This window comes from Boleophthalmus pectinirostris, unplaced genomic scaffold, assembly GCF_026225935.1.
Source record: "Boleophthalmus pectinirostris isolate CB_2022bp ecotype Guang Dong unplaced genomic scaffold, ASM2622593v1 HiC_scaffold_2, whole genome shotgun sequence".
Taxonomy (NCBI): Eukaryota; Metazoa; Chordata; class Actinopteri; order Gobiiformes; family Gobiidae; genus Boleophthalmus; species Boleophthalmus pectinirostris.
The window spans coordinates 36,924,776-36,936,767 of record NW_026571152.1 but is presented as its reverse complement, the minus strand read 5'-3'; the positions used below and the strand labels follow the sequence as shown (position 1 = coordinate 36,936,767).

General features: G+C 37.5%; 1 protein-coding gene across 1 annotated transcript in view; it reads right to left on the bottom strand.

The window, feature by feature from the left end:
- hipk2 (homeodomain interacting protein kinase 2) overlaps window positions 1-11,992 on the bottom strand; it is a 461,145-nt gene that overhangs the window by 256,064 nt on the left and 193,089 nt on the right. The gene's annotated exons all lie outside the window — the stretch shown is intronic.

The window sequence follows — 11,992 nt, the reverse complement described above, 5'->3', positions numbered from 1 at the left end:
TAATACTCCCTACAACTGTACAACAACTCACCCTTATGTAACAGATAATACTCCCTACAACTGTACAACAACTCACCCTTATGTAACAGATAATACTCCCTACAACTGTACAACAACTCACCCTTATGTAACAGATAATACTCCCTACAACTGTACAACAACTCACCCTTATGTAACAGATAATACTCCCTACAACTGTACAACAACTCACCCTTATGTAACAGATAATACTCCCTACAACTGTACAACAACTCACCCTTATGTAACAGATAATACTCCCTACAACTGTACAACAACTCACCCTTATGTAACAGATAATACTCCCTACAACTGTACAACAACTCACCCTTATGTAACAGATAATACTCCCTACAACTGTACAACAACTCACCCTTATGTAACAGATAATACTCCCTACAACTGTACAACAACTCACCCTTATGTAACAGATAATACTCCCTACAACTGTACAACAACTCACCCTTATGTAACAGATAATACTCCCTACAACTGTACAACAACTCACCCTTATGTAACAGATAATACTCCCTACAACTGTACAACAACTCACCTTATGTAACAGATAATACTCCCTACAACTGTACAACGACTCACCCTTATGTAACAGATAATACTCCCTACAACTGTACAACAACTCACCGTTATGTAACAGATAACCTATGTCCTGTCAATCATCATATCATAAGATTTTATATTGTATTTTGACTTGTACACATACATTTATATCATTAATAATTAATTATTATAATGTTTCATTTGAGACCAGTCTCTTGTTATCTTTTTTGCTACTTATTTATAATTCAGTACCATATATACTTTTTTACTCTTTGTTATTATTATATTATATTGTAAAGTGAGGGCTTCTGTGTCCAAATAATTTCCCTTGTGGATTAAGTCTAAGTCTAAACATTTACAAATTATTACCAAAAAATTGTCACGTCTCTGCTGTAGTCAAGCTCCTCAATTTGGTCTTAAAATGTTTCGTATTAACTCACTCTACATGATCCTGGTGTTTTTTATTTTGCTATTTTGCCTGTAAATAACCTCCTATTCCTCATGTGAAAATCCACTTCAATTCATCACTATAACTGCAAGCCTCGATGAGCCTCATTTGACTGGAGCTGAACACTGTGGGTGACGTCAAACTCACTTAATCCAGTTCATTATACGGCCTATTCCACCCACGTACACCTGCCAATCTGTACTGTACCCCTCTTGTCAATTGGAGGAAGTGCCTGGAAACATTTGCAGCTGGTAAGTGACGGCTCTCTGTCTGTCATAACGTGATGCAGCCCGGAGACGAGACGGAGGAGAGCCCGCCATGGGGGAGCCCGCAGTGCATGTCGTCCTATTAACGCGCGAGGCCAACAGTCAGACAGTATTAGGCCAGCGCATCAGCCCCCGGCCAGTCTCTGACCCGGCCCTGGAGCAGGTCCAGCCTGGTTCCCCCACACGCGATACCAAAACCTTTGGAGGATTAAAGATCTACAGGAATGATTTGGGAAACCTTAGTGATTTGGAAAGAAATAATAATACTTTTTTACTGTAAATGAAAAGCCATTAATCATAACTGAAAGCAAACGAGTCTTATGGTTCCGTGTACCATTCGTTTTTTTGATTTTCAATTAAGAACGAAAAACAATAAAATGGAAAAACTGTTTGCTATTTTTGTTTTTCCGTTTTAGTGTCAAACAAACAAACAGATTTCAACCTCTATTTCCGATATTTAATTTAAAGTTTATTTCAAATAACATCAATCATAAAACAGTCTCAGAGCCAATTTTCATTTAGATATTTTATTCTCTTCGGTTTATTTGCCCTGGAATTTCTGCTGCTCACTGTGCCGCATGTGAATTCAGTGTCAATGATGAATCTATACTTGTTAATAAAACTAATTTTATTATAGTTCTATGGTGTCAACAAAAATTTATCACCTCACTGTCTGTTTCTCATCATGGAGTTCAACAACGACTTTCTAAGACACACAAGTAAAAGCATCGCTATAAAAGAAGAGGAAACGATTTTTCAGGTAAATGCTTCTAGCAGAGTCCACGTACCATTCGTTCTTTTGAATTTCAATTAAGAACGAAAAACAAAAATGGGGAAAACGGTTTATTTCAGTTTTCCATTTTAGTGTCAAACAAAAACCAGATTTCGATCTCTATTTCCAATGCTTAGTTTATTTTGCTATTTTATTCACTTGGGTTTATTTGCTCCGGAAGTTCTGTGCCATGTGTGAATTCAGTGTCAACTAAATGTGACTAAAGTGTGAGATTTCTACTGATAAACACAAACAAGCAGCATTTTCACTGAAACTGCACATAAAACGCCTTTTACAGAAAGTATCACAACAAGGTGTAAATGCTCAAATTTAAAAACATGAACCTCAACAATTCAAAGTTGGATCAGTGACGTCCTAACATTAAATCTCATTAGTAACAAAAGAAAAAGCAGAATTTTACAATGGAAACAATGTTAATTTAAATCACAGGTGTTAAACATAAGGCCCGGGGGCCAGATCCGGCCCTCCAAGACCTTTAATCGGGCCCTCGGCTGATTTTCTACTAAAATATTTGAATTATATTTTCCATTAAAATCTTGTTAATTTTCTGTGGTGTTTATCACAGCAGCGTCTCCAGCGTCTCTGTACGTGGCCCCTCCCACCAGAGCAGCACAAATGAAGACTTGTCTCTTTCCAAACGCTCTTAAAGGACGATCGTTTTGACTGTTGACCGTGACACCCTCATCAACAAAATGTCAAAAATGAGAAAAGTGGAGCCGAGTGCAGGATTTTACAAGAAAAACTGACTTAATCCTATTTGCATACAAGTTCATGTTAAAACATTGTGTTGAAATTGCATTTTTTAGGTTTCAAGTTTCAGGTTGTTCATAATATTATAATATTTTGTAAAAGAAAGAGTTCATCAATTAAAAAAGATTTCTGTAATAGATTTGTGTTTCTCTGCACAAATATTTGAACTTATTGTTATTTTTGGGGTTTATATGACATGAGTTTTCTGATCCGGCCTCTTTCGGATCAAAGTCTTTTGGATACGACCCCTGGACCAAAATGAGTTTGACACCACTGATTTAAATCATAAATTACAAATCTCAGGACTTGAGTAATTATTATTAATGGTATAAGACTTATGTACCCTTTGAGTTATTGAACCAGCGCTTCATTCTAAATATGAGTCTTTACTAAAAATAGTTCATGTGAAGCAAAGTTTAAAAAAAGCAAAAAAAACAAATATAAGCCATATGAGTAAAAGCACGAATGGACGAGACTGAGTGTCGTCTCCTTTGTTCAGATGACACTGAATTCATAATCGATGCAGAGCAGTAGAACTTCTGAGAAAAATAAACCAGAGAGAATAAAATATCAAAACAGAAATAGGCACCGAGACAGTTTTTTTGATTGCTGTTATTTGAAATAAACTTAAAATTTAATACTGGAAACAGATGTCGAATTTTGTTTTTTGTTTGACACTAAAATGGAAAAATCAAATAACAAACAGTTTTCCCATTTATTGTTTTTCATTCTTAATTGAAATGCAAAAGAACCAATGGTACAGGGACCAAAAAACATTCTTGGTGCCTTTTTTTAAAAATTCTAAATAATTTTTATTACAGTTCTATGGAGTCAACAAAGTTTATCGCCTCACTTTCTGTTTCCCGTCATGGAGTTCAAAAATGACTTTCTAAGACACGAATGTTTAAACACAAAAACGATTTTTCAGGTGAGTCCTTCTAGCAGCAGAACGTCCGGGGCAAATAAACCAGAGAGAATAAAATATCAAAATTAAAATAGGCACCGTGACTGTTGACTAGTGTTACTTGAAATAAACGTTAAATTAAATATTGGAAATAGTATTCAAAATCAAATCTGTTTTTTGTTTGACACTAAAAGAGAAAAACGAAATAACAAACTGTTTTCCCATTTTATTGTTTTTATGATTTAATGATACTCAGACTCTTATGCAGTAAATTTATCTTGTCTTATTCCATATTAGATCATTTTGAGTTTAAAAGATGTAGACAGACTAATAAAAAGATTACGCAAACGTGTGCGAATGAAACAAAACACAACTCCAGGTCCGTTTTTGACGAGAAAACAACATTCTAACACGTCTAAAAGCTCAAAATTTTGCGTAATATATGACCATAGCCCTAAATTTACACTGAATACCGACCTGTAGTACAAAATACACAATATATTTCTTGTTTATTTCTTCGAAGGATCTAGATTATCTCTGCTGGCCTCTTTGGGTAACACCATAACGCATCCAGACTGTTAGTCACTTCTCTGCGCTGTCAAAGAGCCCAGAGGAAATATGGGCCCTCTCCCTCGGCGCTGGCCACAGATCTGGAAAACGGACACACGCACGCACACACACACACACACACACACGTCCTAACACACAATCACTGAGTCGAACACATTCACCAGTTGGCAGCAGCGCGAGTGTGAGGAAGACGTCCACCCGGAGAGACGGCATCATGGATTCGGAAACATTCGGAGGAGGGGCTCATGTTGACAAAGACGGTAAAAAGACGTGGACGAAGGGAGTTTAGTTTAGTCTTTATTTGAAGGGACAATGCACGGAGACGTTAAACCCACAAAACAATATTTTTTTTTATTTGGATTGCCTACACATTTTCGCCTTCTCTGTAAAATTCACACTTAAATTTGAGCTAAAGAGTTAAAAGTTGAAAAGCAAAATGTCTCAATCAACCAATATCTGTTTATATTTGATGATATGTTCCCCACCAGATGAAAGCTAAACAACTAGATTGATTCACAGAAATAAATTAAACAATGCAATTAGTCAGCAATAGGAACAATACACACTGTCCACTCTGAGACGCAAACATGAGAAACAGAAAATATTGCTGACGGCCGGGCCAAAACGCTTAACTCAATTCATTAATTCTGTTTCTTTAATAAAAAAAAACACACACAACAATAAAAACAACAACAACAAGACAGTAAATAGGATTGTGTTGATGCACTTGTCAGACTGGTAAGAGTTTATGTTATGACTGAGCAATGAAAACGTGAGCAGTGTTGGGAAGGTGACTTTTAAAATGTATTCCCCTGCAGATTACAGATTACATACCCCAAAATGTAGTTTGTAACTTAATCCATTAAATAACTTAAAGTGAGTAACGTAATCTGAATACTTTGGATTACTTGATTTGCTGTAGAGAAGCAAAGACTCGGATATCGTAACATAAGATGCTTTGTTTACTTAACCGTATTAAAAATATTATTAATAGTTTAGTACTGTTAAATCCTGTTAAATCCTGGTTTAGTCCTGGTTTAGATCTGGTTTAGATCTAGTTTAGACCTGGTTTTAGTCCTGGTTTAGTCCTGTTTTAGTCCTGTTCAAGACCTGGTTTAGACCTGGTTTAGACCTGTTTTAGTCCTGTTTTAGTCCTGGCTTAGTCCTGTTTTAGTCCTGTTTACGACCTGGTTTTAGTCGTGGTTTAATCCTGGTTTAGATCTAGTTTAGATTTAGTTTAGACCTGGTTTTAGTCCTAGTTTAGTCCTGGTTTAGTCCTGTTTTTAGTCCTGTTTTAGTCCTGGTTTAGATCTAGTTTGAGATTTAGTTTAGACCTGGTTTTAGTCCTAGTTTAGTCCTGGTTTAGTCCTGTTTTAGTCCTGGTTTAGTCCTGGTTTAGATCTAGTTTAGCTCTAGTTTAGACCTGGTTTAGTTTTCGGCAATGAGTGGAATTACTGAGAAAAAAAAAAGAAGGGGGATTTAGCCCAAAATGTGAAAACAGTAAAATACCAGCCTGTAATCCATTTATTTCAACAATGTAACTGTAATCCAATTACCACTCACTGAAACAGTAACTGTAACTGAATAAGTTACTCATAATTTGTACTCTGATTACGTAACTCCGGTACATGTAATCTGTTACTCCCCAACACTGAACGTGAGGATGTGTTACAAAAAATGTAAGTTAAAAAAACACCTCTAAAATAAAAGCAATGGCGTTTTAGTCCATGCGTGATGTAAAATGATAAAATATGTTTATTTTGTAATTCCAAATGATCTTAAAAGAGCCAGTTACAGTCAACCAAAGAGCCGTATGTGTCCTGGGAGCTGAATAGAGTGCGTGGTATTACACATTTGTTTTCATTGTCACCCATAGCGTTCGGCTGCAGTCAAATGAAGCTCACTGAGGCTGGAAGTTAGAGGGACAAATTTGAAGTTGAGTTCCATATTAGAAATAGGAATTTATTTATGATCAAAATAATATATAAGTTATAAAAACATCAGAACATGTAGCGTGGGTTAATACGAACATTTTGAAAGCAACCACGACATGACATCACAAGGTGGAACAGAGCATTTTGAGCTTTGGAGGACTCAAACATGTGTGAACGAAGCAAAACACAACTCCTTTTCTGTTTTTGAGGAGGTAACAACTTTATAACACGTCTTAAAGCTCACAAGAGTCAATTTTGCGTAATGTAAAACCTTTAAGACCAAAATAAAAAGGCTCACAGCAGCGGTTACAGAGACAGAACTGACGATTTTTCAACGTTAAGTCAACTGGAAACGAGCCGATGGAACCCGAAGCGCCCCCCGTGCTCATTTCCTCTTTAGAACGCGGCGGCTGGAAGGTTAGCTCTGTCCGTTTCTATATATATACAGTCTGCGATTCAGAGACGAGGGCGGGCTCATGTTGGGCCGCGCGTCCTTGATCACTTGGGCAAATTGGAGTTACGAAGCGCATCGGCTGGTTAGAGTAAACCTTTCACTTGGCTTCATCTACGGCTGACATATAATAAAAAGAAAGGTCATTCAATCTGCAGCGCACAGTAAAAATCCATGGCAGGGTTAGCTCCGAGCGAGGGCCAAAGCTTCAGAAAGTCATATTCCAGTATACGCTGGCTATCACTAGACCTTTCGCTGGAGAAATCTACTATGGCATTTATAAAAACAGGCTAAAACCACTTCAAATCTCATCTGCTTGCCCGTAACTACTTGTCAGTCAGTTCTGTTTCAACCTTACATTTGATAGACAGGATTACGATGATGGATCGTCCTGAAAATGTCCAGCGAGGATAAAATTGCAATACGCCGCGTCAATTCATTTCATTTTCTGTTGGTTTTACAGTGAAGCGAGGGAGAAGGTCACTGTGGCCGGCTGACCACTGGTGTCGTATGTATCGGCTATAAGGTAAAAAAAGAAAAATCTATTTGAATTGAATTGCGGGGACTGTAGAGAAAAGCCAGACAGACGCCGCGATGCAAAGGCAATGATATAAGTCCGACAGCAGCAGTTCAAAATCTACCCTATTTTTCCAACTATAAAGCGCACTTAAAATCCTTTAATTTTCTCAAAAATCGACAGTGCACCTTATGTATTAATTCTGGTTGTGCTTGCTGACCTCAAACTGATTTTATGTGGTACACAGCGCTCAAAAATCTGACAAAATGTTTTAGTACGACTTTGGTAAACTATGAAGCCGCACCGCTGTAAAACATGAACAAATGTGCACAAAGCTTAACTAAACACACACACACAATATTACTTTACGTATATTTGAGTCGTCCTCGTAGGAAATAAAAAAACAAACTTAAGTTATCCACTCACATTCACATTCACCAAGACTGGGAGGCAACACCGCGTGAATTACACCACGATCTGTCGATGGATCGTGGACGCCTGGGCTAAGGATCAGTCTCAAGTGTCGTCAGTTTGTTTCGCTTAATGCACCTTATAATCCGGTGCAATTTATGTATGAAAATAGATGAAAGAACTCAACACTATTAATATTGCACTTTATAATCCAGTGCACCTTATAGTCTAAAAAATACTGTATACATTTTTATCATACATGCTTTGGCCCAGTGGTTCCTGTCTGTGTGTATTATTTAATGAAGTCATCCTAAAATTAATTTACATAAAATAAATGTGTGCTTTTGGGGCAAATATTGTTATGCCATTAATTGAGATTACATATCTCGATACAGTGCACTTTCGATTCGATATGATATATTTCAAATCGATTCGATACAGTTCAGTAAAAAATAAAGGCTAAATCATGGCTGTGATACTAAAAGTCCTTGTTAAACCACTTCTTGTGCAAAATTCATATGAATCACCAACATTTTAATCATCAAAACAGTGTCAAAATATCAAATGTGTCACATAAATGAGTTTCCTTTCACTCCACAAGCAACGAAACTGTAGCTCTGTAACAAAATAATTTAGTAAAACACACGTAAAAATACTCTTGGTGATATATCGATACAGTAGCCCATGATATCGATACTGTATCATCACATTATACAATACGATATATCGATATTCCGATATTTTTGCACACCCCTAATACCAACCCTAAATATAATTTAAAAAAATGTATATCCAAATCCTCAAAGTATCCACCCAGCGCTGCAAACCCTCGGCCTTCTCTCAATAAGCTTCAAAATGGAGTCCCTGAAATGGTTTTTCACTTCACAGCTGTGCCATGTCAGGGTCAAGAAATGCCAAAAGTGCAAAGCAGTGATCAAAGCAAAGTATGACTATTTTTTTTTTTTTTTTAATCTAAAACAAGTTCTACGTTATTTTGAGTTTTTTTCTGTTTGCTACATTCCATATTTGTCCATTCATACTTTTGACACCTTCACTGAGAATCTCCAATGTAAATAATCATTAAAATAAAGAAGAAACATAAATGAAAAGGTCTGTCCAAACCTTCTGACCTTCTGTAGTGTACACACATCCTTTACAACACCAGTCCATCCAGTCTCCAACCCCATTTCTCGTTTGGTTTCTCCCGTCTCTCCCAGCCGAGCGAAGGTTAAACCATCTCCTGCTTAATCAAATATTACTGTGAGTGACAGGGACTCTGGCTGCCCAAAGGCGGCTCTGCTTTCTCACAAGGTGCAGAGCGACGGGGAATTAGAACAATAGTGTTTCTACTAAAAAGCCTAAAAAAATTGCGTTATTCTCAATTTCCATAGTTACGACGTATGTAGATCTTACCCAGATTAAAGAAAATACACGTTGAGTGACCTTTGAAAGACAAATACACATATTCTTTGTGTATTCTTTGTCTTATAAAATGTTAGAAGAGAAGTCTAATGCAGTTTTCTCATGTTTTGTTTGTGTTAAAGGTGCATTGTGTAACTTTTCTGACCAAACCAGGCCTGTAATCGAATAAATGTAAGGTAAAGCTGTTTAATGTCATACTGTGCAACATCCCAGACAGAATACTATAAATTCTGGACTATAAGCCGCAACTTTTTTCTCACAGTTTGAACCCTGCGGCTAATAAAACGATGCGGCGAAGATATGGACGGATTCTTTGTTTAGCACATGGTCCATTCATATTTACGGACACGCAGCCTGAGTGCAGAAAACGCTGCTGTCTGTGCGGTTACGCATGGATCTAGGGTTCACATGAAGCTGCTACACAAGCTCGAGATATTGTCAGAGCACTCAAACAGTTTATCGCCGCGCAATCAAATAAGTTATGATGCTAAATGAACATTAGTGAGGGGGATACATCTTTACCCTTCTGTGTAAATGACGAGAAGAAATGTCTCAAACTTCAGTAGTCGGACATCCACTCGTACCTGATTGACAGAACTAACCCCGCCCCCGAGAGAGTCTGAAATCTGCTGAAATCCTCCAAGACACTGACACGATACAGACAGGACAGAGGCTCTTTCTGCAGGAGACATGAGCAGTAGATCGCGGGGAGAGACGAGGTGATGTGCTGAGGAAGATGCTCGTTTGATTGTGTTTTGAAGGGTTATTTTGCGCTTCATGCCCACACCTCCTCATGGAAAACACACAAAGAAAAGCAGATGATGCAGCTTTTAAGTTAAAGGTGACTGATGTATGAAGAAGGACACAGACCTGCTGTACGTGAGCTCGACTTCAGTGAGTTGATGGTGAGATTTTGGCGACGGCAGCATGACGAACTGACTCAACACAAAAAGACGACATAAACTTTCAGAGGCGATAAAAGCAGACGGCCTGAACTTGAAAACGTTCTTGAAGACGTGGACACCTGCGGCTTATATTCAGGTGCAGCCTATATATGTACAATTATTTTTTTTTTTTTTTTTTTTAGTTGTGGTTTATATTCAGGTGTGCTCAATACTCCAGAAAATACAGTAATGACACATCCACAGAAACAAGCAGGTGACGGAGCCCCAACCAAAAAGTTACACAGTGTACCTTGCAGGCAAATGAGATTAGTTGGTGACCACATGGAAAAAAAAAAAAAAAAAATCTCTTGTAAAAATTGTCACATTTTTAATCATCAGTCTGGACACTCTGGACCTCATCCATGATCCTGTTTCACTATGAACCTTTGGGCATTTACACATTTGATTTTCAGTTTGACATGCAATTTCAGCCGAGTCCTGAGAGGAACTGCTGCAGATGAAGTAACTGAGTTGAATATTTAGACAGTGAAGTCAGATTTAAAACAGCAAAGAAGATAACTAAAATACTGCACAGTAGCTGAATTAACACCTCCATTATCTCCTGCTCTATGATCCTGCACACTTCCTTTTCCATTTGGATTTTTGGAAGGTACAAGCACACACAAATGGGGTCCTTATGTTCCACGCACACATACTCCAGTGTCCATTGGGAAAAAAAAAACAAAAAAACAAAAAACAGCTGATGTCAGTGTTAGAAAACTGGTGCTGACGTCAACATAAACGTCACCGCATTAGAGCTGTGAAGTTGTTGGCACCTCCTGCGGACAGCTGCAGATCACACGAGAGATTCTTTTTTTTTTCTTTTGTACCAAAATTACTTCTGTTGCTGAATCCTACGTATATCACCCATTAAGAAAATAGAACTGAAGAATGAAGTAAGTACACAGCAAAAACTGGAGGGCTAAAAGTTCAAGGTAAACGATTTCACAGTTGTTTTTTTACCACAAAAAAGTGTTATTTTAACTATTTGAAAGTTAAATGGGAGTTCAAGTTGGGGTTATTTTGCCAGAGTTGATATGGTTGAAGTGAATTTAACTTCCACTGGTGTTTAATTCAAAGTCTTCCCTAGTGTTAACTTCCACTAGTGTTACTTTTTTGTTTTAATTCAACTTCCATTGTTAATTAAACTTCACTAGTGAAAGTGTTAAAATTGCTTCCACTAGTGTTAAATTCAACTTCCACTAGTGTTGTTAGTTTTCCCACTAGTTACTTGTAGTGTTAAATTCAACTTCCACTAGTGTTAGTGTTAAACTTCCACTAGTGTTTAACTTCCACTCCCCATTGTTAATTCAAACTAGTGTTAATTCTTCCACTAGTGTTAATTTAACTTCCACTAGTGTTAACTTCCTAAGTTCCACTGAACAACTTATGTTAAAATTCACTTCCATAGTGTTCACTATTTTACACTTCCACTAGTGTAAACAACTGAATGTTAATTCAACTTCCACTAGTGTTAATTCAATCTCCCTCTATTCCTGCAGCCTAATGTTCGGTTCGGTTAACTTCCACAGACAACACAGACACACACAGATGCCGTCCACATGCTTTGGGGGGGAACTAGTTAATTAACTGAAATCTGACAGACCCGGTGACACTGTCTGTCTCTTTGTAGCCCACTGAAATGGTAGCAGATGCAGCATGTAGCAAATTTTGCCAGTTCGGTGCTAATGTCCTTCGTTCATTCGTTTTTCAATATAAAACCAAAAAAATATATAATAATAATAATATTTTCTTCATTATTTGTCTCCAAAACCAAAATGAAAAAAATGGATAATGATTAATTTTTTTCAGTTTTCGATTTTGTGTTTAAATGAATAATGGAAAAAACGGATAACGGACTAAACCAGGACTGAACGAGGACTAAACCGTTTTCAGTCTTGGTCTGGTCCAGGTCTCAGTCCCGGTCTCAGTCCCAGTCTTAATCACGGTCTGGTCCCGGTCCCGGTCCGGTCTCAGTCCCGTCCCTGGGTCAGTCCAGTCCCGGT